The sequence below is a fragment of the Petaurus breviceps genome, unplaced genomic scaffold, assembly GCF_028583685.1.
Source record: "Petaurus breviceps papuanus isolate PSGF00001 unplaced genomic scaffold, PetGlider_PUasm1.0 688, whole genome shotgun sequence".
NCBI lineage: Eukaryota > Metazoa > Chordata > Mammalia > Diprotodontia > Petauridae > Petaurus > Petaurus breviceps.
Window position 1 is genome coordinate 19,818,739 of NW_027186457.1, and position 15,219 is coordinate 19,833,957.

Here is a 15,219-nt window from a genome sequence, read left to right on the forward strand (position 1 = left end):
GATTCACTCCTATAAAAGGAATAATAAAAATAATAAACAACTATGGTTTTATAGCACTTTAAAGTTTGCAAAGTATTTTACAAATATCTCATTTCATTGTCACAACAACCTTATGAGACATCTGAATCAAGCACTTGGCACAGTACCTGGCACATAAATGTTCATTAATTGATTTAATGAGGATTTGACCCTAGATCTTACTGATTCTAGGTCCATGTTCCATCTACCACACCATTTAGGAAGAAGAAGCATCACTTAAGAAAACAAGGACAGGAAGAGCAGAGAGAACCAACCAAATCTACCCAGAAGAAGCCTGAAGGCTGCACAATATGGAAGGCATCTAGGCATCGAGTCAAGAATGTAAATATGTATTGGAGAATTCACTTATGCTCCAATATGTCAAATTTTTGTAAGCTCTTCTGATTTAACTGAGGAGTGAGTATATAGAGAGACAAAATAATCAGTACTGCACAAAAAAGGAACTGATTGCTTGATGAAGCTGTGCCTTTCCTCATTTCTGGAGGGTTTCAACTGGAAGCCAGAAGACCACTTGTCAGGTATGTTGTAAAATGACCCCTGTTCAGAAGTGGGTTTGATTAAATAGCACTTGGGGTCCTCTTTAAAGTTAATATTTCCTTATCCTATAAGAATAGTACTATACCCCCCTGCTCTTAAGATAACTTTTATTTTTTCTTTTATCAAAATTAGTTTTTAAATTATAAAATAAAATTTTATTAAATCAACTAACATTTATTGAGTGCCTACTCTATATGGCACACTATGGTAAGCACTGGGAGATATAGTTCAGACAAACCATGGTTCTTAATCTTATGGATCTTACAGTCTTGTAGAGAGATGTACATATATTTTTATATATTCCTTCATTCAAAAATACTTATTAAACACCTACTATGTGCAGAACACTATGTTAGGTTGTAGAGGGGATACAAAGATTAGATAAATCACAGCTTCTTCCTTCGCAGAACTAATGTCCTCTTAGAGGGTGAGACCAACATGGAGTAAAAACATATATTACATAAAATAATTATATTTATATACATATAATAATTATTTCTTATATAATTACATAATTTAATAATTATATTTTATACTGTAATTATATTTTATATTGTAAGCTCCTTAACACTAGGAATTGTTTGATTCTTTATGTCTTATATATCTAGCCTGCTGAAACAAAGCAGGCACCTGACAAATGTCTGTGACTTGATTGATTTAAATCTGTAAAACAATATAAAAATGCTCTAGCAGGACTGAGGGAGAACATTAACAATTAGGAGGGATGCCTGGGAGATATGACACACATACAAATAATTACAATATAAAATATAAACATATATATATATATATATGAGTGGTATAAGCAAACACTGTGTAACTTCTCCAGATTATTTTGGAATTAGGGGGTTTCGAGGAAGGTTTCATGGTGGAAACTACCTCTTACTTGGGTTATAAAAGATAGATAGGAGTTGAATCATCAATATCTCTTAGGTAACTGTGGGTCAGAATAATCACAATAGCTAACATTTTATAGTGCTGATTATGTTCCAGGCACTGTTGTTAAATTCTTTACAATTATCATCCCATTTCATCCTCACAACAACCCTAGGAGTAGATGTTATTATCCCTATTGTACGGATGAAGACACTGAGGCAGGCAAGGGTTAAGTGGTTAGCCCAAAGTAACATAATTAGTGACTGAGGTTGGATTTGAACTTAGATCTTTCTGACTCCAGGCTTGGTACTCTATCGACTGTGCTCCAATAGAACAGAGAATTCTATTCTCAGATCCTCTATTTTACAGTTATGGGGGGGTGCATTTGAAAGAAAATATAGAAAATATAACAATTATATCTTGATTTATTAACAAAATAAATTAACTGGGTAGAAGAATGACCATTTCCTACATCTTTACTGTCCTGTATATTATAGCTAGCCTTTCCATTCAAGGAAGGAATGGAAATTCCTATGCCATATGTCCCAGAGCAGCAGATGGTCCACCAAATTGTGAAGAGAAGCTATCATCACTCAGCAAGTGATGCTCCTATTCTTGGGCTTTCTGGCAGAGGGTAGGTCAGCGGTCAGTGCCAACCCAAGCCATTTGAGTCATCATCCATTTGGATGATGTATTAAACAAGGTGCCACTTTCTAGATCCCTGAGGAAAGTATGGGCTTTTGAAAGTAATGGTGTGGCCAGAATTTCTGTGCACCCTCTCTATCAACTTGATACTTTGTTATATAGAGAACGGAAGTCACCAGCAGGCACTATGATGACCAGGGGAACCACAGGCAGTCTGAAATTGATACTATCAAGTGTTTGGAAGGTTGGGACCAAAGAAACAATTGCCCACTCTGCCTGTAAAACAATGATCAGGTCCTCCTGGAGGGGGCGGAGAGGGGGGCAGCCTGATGTACTACAAAAAGACCTGTTACAGAGGGGAAAAGTTCTAGATTGGGAGTCTGAGAACCTGGGTTCAAATCCCAGTCCTCCTACTTATCAGTTGTAAGATTTTAAGGAAGACTTTATATCTCCTCTGGCCTCAGTCTACTCACCTTACAATTAGGGACTGGGATAAGATTATCAATGAGGTCCTTAGCCTTATCCAGTGACCTGAGTTGAGTCCTAGTCTGGTCCTGTCAATGACCTTCTTTGTGACTGTTTGCTATGATGACTCAGTTTCTTCTCTTCTGTAATCAGGTCAGTTTCTTCAACAATCTAATTAAATTTGACAAACATTTATTAAGCACCTAGAGAGAAAGCTAGGTGGTAGCATGGTTAGAGAGGGCCTGGAATCAAGAAGTTTTAAATTCACATCTTTTCCTGCTCTTACTTAGCTGTCTGACCCTGGGTGAAACAAATTTGCTAAGGGTACTTTCTTTATATGCAAAATGGGGATGATGAAAGCACTGGAGCTCATGGGATTGTTTTGAAGATGGAATGAGATATATGTAAAGCAATGTGTAAATCATAAAGCGCTTGATAACAAATAACTAGCATTAATATGAGACCTACTAGATTCCAGGCATGGTGATAAGCACCTTACAAATATCACCTCATTTTCCCTTTAACAACCCTGGGAGGAAAAGGCCTAATTTTTATTCCTATTTTATAGTTGAGGAAACAGGCACACAGATTAAGGGACTTGATCAAAGTCACATAGTCACTTAGTATTTGAGGCTGAATTTGAACTCAGATCTTCCTGACTTGAGACTGAGCACTCGATCTGCTGCTTTTTATTATCATTTTTATTATTTAATTTTAATTTTATTACACTATGCTAGGTATTGGAGGAGATAGAAGTTTAGACAAGCCAGGGTTCCTTACCAAGATGACCTCTATGGGTCTCTGTTTCCTCATTTGCAAAACTAATGCGGCAAGTTTACATATTTTCAATGTCCCTTTTGACTCCAAAGGTCTATGATAATTACTAATATATACATATATGTATGTATTTATATAATTTTAAAAGGAGGGTGAGAGCAAAGACTTTCAGTCATCTATTCTAGTAAATAATTACCTTTTTATAGATTAAGAGGGATAGGTTGAGGATGGCTAGGTGGCACAGTGAACACCAGCCATGGAGTCAGGAGGACTTGAGTTCAAATCTGACCTCAGACACTTAACACAAAACTAGCCGTGTGACCTTGGGCAAGTCATGTAACCCCAATTGCCCTACCTTCCCCCCCTCCAAACAGAAAAAAAGGGATATGTTGTTCTTTTTTTTAGCAGTGACTAAAAGTTTCCAAATCATATTTTCAAGTTTTTCCCCTAACTGATTTTCATTCACTTAATTGAAATAAAAATTTAATTTGTGCTTCATGGCCCTATTTATTGTTAGTTTCTAGATTATGATGTTGTATGGAAATTTAGAATGTGAAAGGTGGGTGGTAATTGTCTGTGGAATTTGCCCAGGGAGCTGGGAGACATATTTCAAAGCTTATAAATACGTCCTTTGGTGCTATATTCCTGAAAGCCCTTTAGCCCCTGGCATTTACATGTCTCTTATACATCCCTACCTTTCCAGCACATTTGACCTTATTGCTGGTCTTCCTACAGGATACCTTCTCTCCTTCACAGATGACTTTCTCTCTCATGTCTTGATTTTCTGCTCTTCTCTTAAAATGCCTGCCTAGCTTCATTCTGTAAAGGTGAAAGTGCATTATTTATCCTACCTTCATCAGTTGAAACAATTCTGGTTTGAATGAGTCAGTCAGAACAGAATGTGAACAAATTCCATCTCCTCAAGCAAATCAAAGACATTTCAACCAGTTACTAAAAGAAATCTGTTCAATTACTTGAAAGATTTGGTTTAAAAATTTTAAAAACCCTGTAAGTTAGACTTGAGAGATATCGTTCTAGTTTTATACTTGGTGAGCCCCCATTGGTGTGCTTTCCCTCACAATTATCTACAATATTAGTTAGTCTGCTAAATTTAATTAGCTTTTAGAAAGGGGTATTTTATTAAGGTGGTATAACATAAGTAGTTATCACAAAACATTCCATTCACCCACCCAAATTCATGCATTCTCCCACCAGTATATACAGAGTAAAGAGAGCTCTATTTAGAGAACAAATGTAGCAAATGGGTAACTTGGCAGGTTCTGGAAGTCATTTTGCTGGACTTTTCAGGATGTTCCTCTTGGCTATGGTGTAGCACATTTTTTTTTAATTAGACTCTTTTCAGAGCCTAGAATGTGTTATCAGTTACTACAGAATTATTACTAGTATGATGATTAAAAGTCACAAATCCATCAGATCTTTCTTTGTTCACAAAGTTTCTGTCTGCCCAAAAGTGAGGGTGGGGAGGAGATCTAGCCTGGTGCTGAGATATTTTCTCTCCACCCTACCCCTAAGTGTTTCCTGCACATATGTGGAGCTTTCTCCTCTGGGATGCTAAAAACACAAATGGCTTTCTGATCTAGCTCCCTGGTTTTATATTGAACCTGGAACATAGAAGGGACCTAAGAAGTAGAGATTGTTCCTCTAGCATATACACAGAATTCTAGCTCAGAGACCAATCAAATAAGTATTCATGGCCTATAAATAGTAGTTATACCATTTCTGTACCTAATCTGAAGTCGGAGTGAAGTAGGAAGACACTCCTCTTTTACATATCTCCAAGGGGTTGCTACATGGAGAAGTTGTGCATGAATGGTTGATGGATACCATTTGAAACTTTTACAACCTCAAATAAATATCATTAAAATGTACTTGTGGGTGCACTTACAGAAAAGAATTCAATGGAAAGCTCTCAAAGGTTCTGTGTCTTTGCATGGAAATAAACAGAAAAACATGAAAAGCAAGAAGAAAAGAGCAGCAAGAAGACCACCCTAGGTTTTTCAAAGAGATAATGTGAGCCACTAAATAAATTGCTTTGTGTTTTAAGCGAAAGGGGAAAAACAAAATGATGAGAAATTTAGGAAAATACTTTATATGATTGACATCGACTATGCCGTGTTTAACTGTGCAAAGTATTCGACTTAAATTATTTGCCTCCAGTGACCCCTGAAAAGGGTTTATTTTTGTGGTTTGAATATAAAAAGCTCAGAAATGCTAATCATTCCATCTGGAAATCAAAATCGTAAACTGTTAGATTAATGAATGTTTCCCACCAGCTCTCACATGCAGAATAGCAAAGACGTTGTTGGCGATTTGTTTTGACAAAAGTGATTAGAATTTTTTTCAGCATTTTCAATACCAGGATTGAAGAAATCAAACCCATTTGAGTGTAATTCAGTAATACACTAATCTTTATTAAAGCACAGAATGCTGCTAAGTTAATTATATAATGTCACTAAAAACCAGGATGAAAGAGACAAACCCTTCACAAGTTTGTAATCTTAAAAATAAAACAATGCTTTAATAGATTGACCTTGTGTGCCACTTAAAAGATTTTTTAAATAAAATTATGATCTATTTCTTTTGTAATTTTAAAATATAGAGCATGTGGTGGTGTGTAAACTCTTTCTTTTCCTTTTTTTTTTTTTTAAAGCAGAAGTTAATTTAAAATACTCTACAATATATGTAGTCTCCTGGTGTCATATATTGTAGTACCTATGCAGCCTAGTAGTGGGGATGGTAAGGGGAGATGCTCAAATTTTCCTCTAACTCCATCCCTATGGCTTTATAAACAAAAATATACTTCCTTGGCCACCCCCCCCATATATTTAAGGACAAAGATTCTCTTTGGTCTGGTGCGTAGCTCAATGCTTGGAGCATAAATAGTGCTGGGTTTTTATTTTTAATTCAATTATTCATTCCTATAGTTTCTTTTTTTTTAAGCAATTGGGGTTAAGTAACTTGCTCAGGGTTACACGGCCAGGTGTTTCTGGGTGGGTGCTAAGTGTCTGAGCCTGGATTTGATCCCCCAGGTCATCCCGACACTGAGGCCAGTGCTCTTACTCGCTGTGCTACCTGGCCACCCCGATTCCTATAGTTTCTGCGAAATCTAAAAGTGCTGACTCATCACCGACTCAAACATGACCTCAAACCATGTTAATAGTGCCCAGATTTTGTCTTAGCTTCTCATAAGCACAGAAGGCATCCTGAGGAGAACGCACTCGCTACTCATTCTCCTAGAGACCTTCCTATTACTATGGGTATGCCAGTAAAGAATATAGACACACAGAAACATAAGCAGACATGCTGGGGTGTGGACTGCAACCAAAAACCCAACCCTTCTCTTCTTTCTCTCACTTCATGTCATAATTGTGTCCTCACAGAAAAACATTTATTAAGAAATTACAATGTATGAAGTACTCTGTTATGTGCTAGGGCTACAAGTAGAAGCACAAGATGACTCCTGCCCTCAGGGATCTTCAGATGCTAATAGGGAGAAAATACACATAAAGGAGTACTGGTCAGGCAAGGGAGTTTTGGCCTGGGAAATTACAAAAATTTGGAGTAGAACAATAAAGTGGTCGATTAACAGACTTTTCCCCTGGATCAACGGTTCTTTGATTAGGCTTCTCAGACATAGAGGGAGGAAGTCTGAGGTTAAGAAGAGGCCATGATCATCCCTGATTCCATCCCACCTTTCAAGTTCTCCTTTGCTGCCTTTCCCACTGTGCTAAAAGCTTAGAGAACACTACTGTTCATGGGTAGTCATCATCCAAACTAAAGCATTTGGATATACTCTTTTATTATTTTTCTACATCTGCTTACATCGAACCCAAAGTAGTAGCAGTTTATTCTACAACTCAGACATATAGGCATTTGAGTTACACAATAGTTACAAAAAAGAACAAACAATACAGAAAGCCTTCAAGGAAGTGTTTCTTTTTGGAAGTATTTTCTATTTCCGTGGTCCCCCTGCACTACCTTCATCTTCAGTTTCATTTATCTACCAGAATCCTTGCCGTCAATTAGAATTTCTTCTGATGGTGACAGAGAGTGGGAAAAACCTTGGCCCTGCAGTCAGATGCCTGGGTTCAAATCCTAAATCTGAAATTTACTTTTTGGGTAAGTCCCTTAACTTCCTGAATGAATGAAATTCCCAATGTATGCAACAAAAATGTTTAACCAAATCAGTGTGTGTAACTAAACCAGTTTAGTTTGGCTAAACTTAAGGAGAAAATATACATGACCACAAGATTACTTTTCTAGGAAGATCATTTTTGACCTGTCTTTTACTGCTCAGAAATCAAATGAGCTCCACATTACCTGCCACAGTTAAGTCCAAACTTTTCTGTTGAGCCTTTCAAAATTTGCCTAAGCACAAATTCTGTGTCAGGTCTCCTCAACAGTCATAGTCATTCCTGCCTCTCTTCCCACCATGCCACTATTTATTTCATGGTCCTCTTGGTCTGCTTGTGACTGCTCGTTCTAGTGCATCTCACCAGGATCTTATCTTCTGCTTCTCTCAGTTTTATGCATCACTTAAGGCCCACCTCCAATTTCCCTTCCTTGACCATGCAAAACATACATTGTTTCCTCTGTCTATCTCCTGAAGTCCTAGTCCCTTTAGAATCAGAGCTACACAATCTGGCATTTTACTATTTCATGCACTTTTTTTATCTGTACAGCTTGAAAGAAAGTTGCTTGAGGGTAGCAACCTCTCACTTCTGAATTCCCAGAATGAAACTGAGAACAAAATAAGGGCTCAATAAATACTTACTTTGTGATAAAATACAATTTCAGTCCTCAAAGTGTTTGGCATACACACACACACACACACACACAGAGTGAGACAGAGACAGTGAAAGAAACAGAGAGAAAGGCAGGAAGAAGAGTCTATCCTAGTCAAGGATGGAGTGAAAATAAACACAGAAAAGGTGACATGAGTTACATTTATCCTGCTGAAATACTAAGATATTGATATGGAAATTGACAGCGAAAGATAAAATATTCTCTTCTTCCTTGGGAGGATAGTGGACTGTGCCCTTAGACAATTTAGAATTTACTTTAAAAAATTTACAAAAGTTAATTTATCCAAGGCCAGGTCTAATCTTAAAAGTAACAATAGGGGTGTGTATGTGTGTGTGTGTGTGTGTGTGTGTGTGTGTGTAGTGCTTTAAGGTTTGTTGGCAAAGCATTTTAATTATAATCCCTCATTTGATCTTAAGCAGTAGTGTTAGTATTATCCCCATTTTCTAGAAACTCAGAGGGAGTAAGTCTTGCCCATGGTGATACTGCTAGTAAGCATAAGAGGCAGGCTTCAAACTTGAGTCATCCTGAGGTAGCTGGGGCTTTCAGTGCATAATAAAATGCTCTATTACGAGTCAGGAAGACCTGAGTTCAAATCCCACCTTAGATTCTTTGTAACTGTATAACCCTGAGCAAGTCATTTCACTCCTTTCCTTTTTGTCTCAATTTCCTTGGTATAAATAGCACCTACTTTACATGGTTGTTATGAGAATCAGAAGAGAAAACATATGTAAAAAGTACTTGGTAAACCTTAAGGTACTATATAAATGCTAGTTATTATTATGATTCACGGATTTAGGGTCATTCTTCTACCTACTGTCCCACACTGCCTCTCTGTTTAGTTATTTATTATATTTATATATAATACATATTATATTATATATTTAATTATTTATTATATTTTTATATATATTAGTTATTTCAAGAAATAACTTTGGCATTAATGTTCCTACCACTTCTTTCTTTTCCTTCCATCTCCTCCTTAACCTTTCCCAAAAAAAAAAAAAAACATTAAAAGAAAAGTTTAAAAAAAATCATCCACTCACCTTGGTGAAATTCTGGTATTTAATTTTATTTTCAAATGGACATTGACCTCTCACAAAGAATGGACTAGATACATTTCTGGAGACCAAAAGAGTCTCCAAAGCCTAGTAAAGACCCACGTAAACGTTAATGAGTTGGTGAATCAAAGCAGACTTCTTTGTCTACTAGATCTCGATAAACTACCAGTGAACTATATTCCATCTTGACCAGTTTAATTTATTCATTGGCATACTTGGTGAACCAACCACAGTCTGGACTTGCTGACAGGAATCAGATAGCACATTCTCTTCTTTCCCCAGACCATATCAGACAGCACCTCCCTCCTCTTTTTTTAACCTACACTTCCTAGACTTCTGTGTTTCCTTACATATTCATGGCCTAGGCAAACCCTTCAAATGTCACAGTCCACCAACTCTGCCAGATTATTCAACTTTTTTTTTTCCCCAATGAACATATTTTGTTGTTTCTTCCAACACCCTGAGCTATGTGATGTAGCTGAGGTAGAAACAAATAAAATATACTGGAAATAGGCAATGCTTATTTAAAGGTATCTCCAACAGCTCTATTTCTACAACTAATGATTCATTTCTAATTGTATGCTGGTTAAATCCCAGAGAGAAAGGAGCTTCATATCTAAAATCCAAAGAATCCTAAACCCAATGCAAGCAAAGCATTTCTCTTATCTTTTTTTGGATAAGATCTCTTTTCATGGATGCAACATTCTGGAAGTCCAACTCAGTGCTCATGGGTCATCATTCAAGGAAGCAGCCGCCAAGGCAGTCCTAATGAGGAGAGGGGAAAAATGAAAGGTTTTAAAATATATTGTTGATTGAGGAACATGGAAAACATCATTTAAAAGCCTTATAAATTACCATCCCCTCCACTGCTGCTAAATTTCTCTTTGTTTTATTTCATGCAGCTGGTCGGAATGATGACAGAGTGGTCTGTGATTATGGGCTGACATTAGGTGCCAGCTGAAATGGACACTAAAGGAGGAAACTGGGATCCTGCATTTATAATTCCCGCTCACTTGGCACTGTACCAACTTTGCAAATATACAGTCCCCCTCCCCCCCTTTTTTTCGTGTAAATCCCATGGCCAATGAATGCTGCTATGGCAACGAGAGCCTGCAAAGCCAGGGGGCCTGGGATATAAACAGAGGTTTTAGAACATCCTGGTAACAGGGATCCTGGTGGCAGAATCACAGAAAACTGGAGGCTATTATCACTCTTGTCTTCCTGAGGAAGTACGACCTCCCCCCACCCTCCAATTTATTTACCTGAGCCACTGAATCAATCGCAACCAAGCTCTGAGGGCTCTAATTACTCTGATGGTTTTCATTTTCAATTATTGTATGGTTCATTCAAATCACACAGGTACATTTCCACCAGTTATGTGAAGCTTCCTAAAATAGACCTTTAGAAACAGAGCACAGCTGTCAAAATAATGTTATCGTTTCCCAGAATCTGTTTCTAAGATAGTTATTCCAAAGAAATTTAAAAGTTATATTCCTATATTAGCACACTAAGTAGTTCATACCAGTTTAGTAAATCAAATATTCCATACTGCTAGCTTAATAAGATGGGGAGTCATGCATGAAATGATTGCCAGGTTAATGACACAGGGAGCCATGCATGGCATGCATTTGCATATAATAGCACAGAATGTTCCCCTAAATCCTTGAAATTACTCATCAATTCTTAAACAGGCATTTAACTAAGTCCTCATTCAGAATCAGAAAGAAAGTAAAGAACCACCTACATTTTTAAAGTGATAGATAGGAACGAACAAAACCTCGAGGACTATTACTGGTTGGCAATTGTAGCTTGGGGACCATGCCATGGATCGACAAAAACAAACAAACCCAGTGTCTGGCAAGGATGCCAGCCTGGGCATCACACCAGGTTTCACATTGTCTTCCTTCCAGCATTGGATTCTTGGACCCAGGATGGGGAAGCTTCACTACTAAGAAAGGGACTCTTAAACTAGTTCAGTAAATGTCTAAACAGAGAAGAAGAAAAAAACATAAGGATGCCAAAAGCCCTGAAGAAACCAAATCTAGGCAACGTGGTTGGGAGAGAGCCCTAGAAGACCTGGGCTTGAATCCTGCTTCAAATATTTAGCACCTAAACTACCCCAAGCATATCACTTAAGATTTTTGAGCCTCAGTGTCTTTATCTGTAAAACAGGAATAATCAAAACATCTGTCTCATAATGGTGTAGAGAAGATCAAACGATAAGATACACACACACACATATATGTATAAGTGCTTAAGGCATCTGTGAGGTGTTATTATTAATTAATCAAATAAATTCTCTTTTCCATGGCAACCTCTATAAACAAGACTCTTCAAGGATCTTTGTCCACCATTTGCCTACATCATTCTTCAGGCCTCCTTGGTGCAACTGGATCCCATTACATATAACCAACATCAGGAAGTAGGGAAAGCACTTTTATCTTTACATAAAATCTCTTTCCATGATTAAAAATTATGCTTCTTTATTATTAAGACTGTTTAAGTGATGTTTTCTATCATCTTCATTCATCGATCCTACTCTCCATGAAGTGCGTTATATGTTCCGTCACTGAAAACAAATGGGAAGGGGGTGGCGGTGAGCATACTTGGGAGAGGGAAATTAACTACAATTTGATTTTTAAAAGTAAAACATACCCTAAAACATTCAATTTATCAAATGCCCTGCTGTTTTTTTCTAATAAACTCCATTACCAAAAATTAATACAATATCACCTGGTTTATCTCCCTCCTACTGCAGAATTTTATTAACATTCATAAGTATTAACAATCATCGGGGATTTTTTTCAATCTTTTTTTTAACCTTTGGAACATCTCATAATTTCCTTAAATTGGTACAAGAAAATGAGGAGAAATAGACTTTTTATAAAAGCAATGGACAACCTATGCCTCAAAGGGCTTTAAATCCCAGTCAGTAAAGCCAAAGAAGAGAAAATCAGTATCCCAGAGACCTATTCCCTTTCACCATAAAAGCTGGTTACATGTTGCCCGTGTTTTCAATCTTTCTTTTATTGTTCTGGAGAGCCTAATGGATATTTGTGTTAGGTTAGGGCTCAGCTACTATTGAGTTAAGACCACCGTATACCACTGAGACACCTTAAAATAAGTCCATATCTTTGAAAAGAACCTTAGAGACCATCAGGTCTGACCTCATTTTGCAGATGAGAAATCAAGGGTTACAAAGAGTGTGAGTAACTTGGCTTTGGCCATAAATCTAATAAGTGGCTAAGGCAGTTGAAGAACCAAAGAGCCCAGTATCTTTATACACTTCTCTGTGCAGACTCTCAAATTGTGATTCCATGAATGAGTCACCATTTCTCTCATTTAAAAGTGGAAGCAAATATAAAAAGAAAAAAATGGAAGCAAACCAGAAAGACTTTCCATCTCACCCATGCCTCCTCAATCCCTCCATTCCTTATTCAGAGCCAAGTGTTGTCTCCTTCACAAGGCTTTCCTGATCTCTTCATTCAGTGCTTTACCTAGCTCCTAACTGAAATTACTTTGTAGTTATATTTTAATTTTTTTCTATGAACAGGTGGTTTATCCCAATTAGAATGTAAGCTTCTTGAGGGTAGGGGCAGGGACTAATATTCATGTGTTTGTTTCTCATCATTGCATCCCCAGACTACAGAGGAAGCTTATTGTAATGGACAGAAAACCGATGTGTGTATATGTGTCTCTCCCTCTCTCTGTCTCTCTCTCTGTCTCTGTCTCTGTGTCTGTGTCTCTCTCTTATACCAGAAAATTCACTTCAACTCTTAGCATTTCAGGCTACTCTCTAAGATTGTAAGCTATAGAAATGGTATTTATTTACATTGAAATAGGTTGGCTATAGCTTCTCCATGTTTTCAACCCTTCTTCCATTGTTATTGGGCATCTAAAGTAAAGTATAGAGGGAGTTTCCTCACCTGGGATTTCCTTAAAAGTTTATTTCTTACCCCTCTCCTCATACCCCATGCCTAGCACACAGTGGACATTTAATAAATGTTTCTGGCATTGAGTTGAATTAAATTGAAACACTTTAAGTCAATATTTAAAAGGTTATACTTTGCACATGGACAGAAGTTTGGGAATAAATCAACAGAGCCATGTTGTCTTTCGGTTGCAGTGTTTCCTGAAGTGATAATTACTTCTGATTGGAAAATGAGCTCTTTTTTCAGTTAGATTGGTAGCTTTGCTGGCAGACAAAACAGTAGCCACGGATGTTGTCTTAGTGTCTCTGACAGAAGTGTTGTGACCAGCCAAATACTTGGACGCAAATCCTTTGTAAGGTTAGTCCCAATTCTACTCGACGAACATGACTGTGAATCTTGAGTAAGGAGTTAGAAAGCATTATATTTTCATTTCCCCAGAGAGCACATTTTAGGAAATTCATTCTACAATATTACAAAGTTGGAAGGGACTGGTGGCCATCCAGTAGTACAACCACTAAAACCCAGGCAAGAATGGCCTCTGCCACGTATGTAAGTCGTCCCTGGGCTCCTCCCCAGTGAGAGGGAATCTACAAGCCTTCCAGGGCAGTTCATGAAACTGATGTTTTTAATGTTAGTCAGTTTTGTTGTCATTGCTGCTTTCTCTAACAATCAAGTCTAAATCCACTTCTTTGTCATTTCTACCCATTGTTCCTTGTTCTGGCATTTGGAGCTAAGCAGAATAATGGCTCTCTCTTCAACACGACGGCCGTACAAGTACTTAGAAATGTCTACAAAATCACTACTAAGTCTTCTTTTCTTCAAGCTAAACATCCTTTCATCCCTTTCAACAATCCATTTATGGCATTTACTTGAAATCCTTTACCATGGACCATGTTCTGGGTTTGGAATTAGAGGTAAATCAATCCCTTCTATTTATTGCCTTGTGACTTTGAGCCAGCCCTTGATGCCTCTGCATCTTCATCCAAGGGAGCTGGACTAGATTGTTTCTGAGGTCCCTTTAATATTAAAGGCTATGATCCTATGAACTTTCTTGAAAGTGAAGAAAATATAGCATGCTAGTTATGTGAAGGGAAAAATTTGTTGTTGTTTTTTTATCTTTGTTTTTTGTGTTGTTTTGTTTTTCAAGTGGTAAGGAGGAGATTATAAAGCATGATTAAGACCAGAAGTGTTGAAGTATCTTGTTAACATTCAGGAATATAGCTAGAACCAGATTAAAATATAAATGGGAAATAGTTAACAAAATAAATAAAAATACAATAAAACATGGATAACATTACATTCTAAAATTAAGTGAATATGCAGTCAGCAAGGATCCTTATTTATGGATTAATGACTCCCATTTCTATTTGAATTTGATGCTATTTAGCTAGGTTTTCTAAGAGTGATTCTTTTTATAAGTAACATCAATGGTCCTTTACAATAAGAATCAAACATTAGGCATTTAAATTGCTATGATCTAATATTTAAAATTACTACCACTAGCAGCAACATCAATTTTTTTTATCAACAAAATTGGTGGTCAAAAGTAAACTGTGTATATTATAACACAGGTAAGCATACAGGATAGAATTTATGCTAAGACAACTACATTAACAACTTGTTTATCTAGCATCTATGAACAGTTGTTCCTCTGAGTGAATTTTCTACATAGCTAAAATACTTCAAATGCCATTTTAAAAAACTTTTGAAACATTCTTTTCATTGGTTTCTTTCTAAAGTAGGTTACACATTTCCATGTCGTTGAAAAGGACTGAATACAATTTTACTTGATAACTGACCATTAAAATTGGGATTATTCCTTATTTTATTTATCAGTTCTGTCAGACTCAAATAGGAAAGAGAGCAGCTAGGCCATATATAAAAATCACTGAAGACCACATAGTGATGCAGAAAATCATATATTAAAATGGTCTCTGTTTTATTGTATTGTTATTTATTTTGCTAAATATTTCCCAAGTACATTATAATCTGGTTCAGGGTTGCAAAGATACCTTTGATAGATAGATAGATAGATAGATAGATAGATAGATAGATAGATAGAT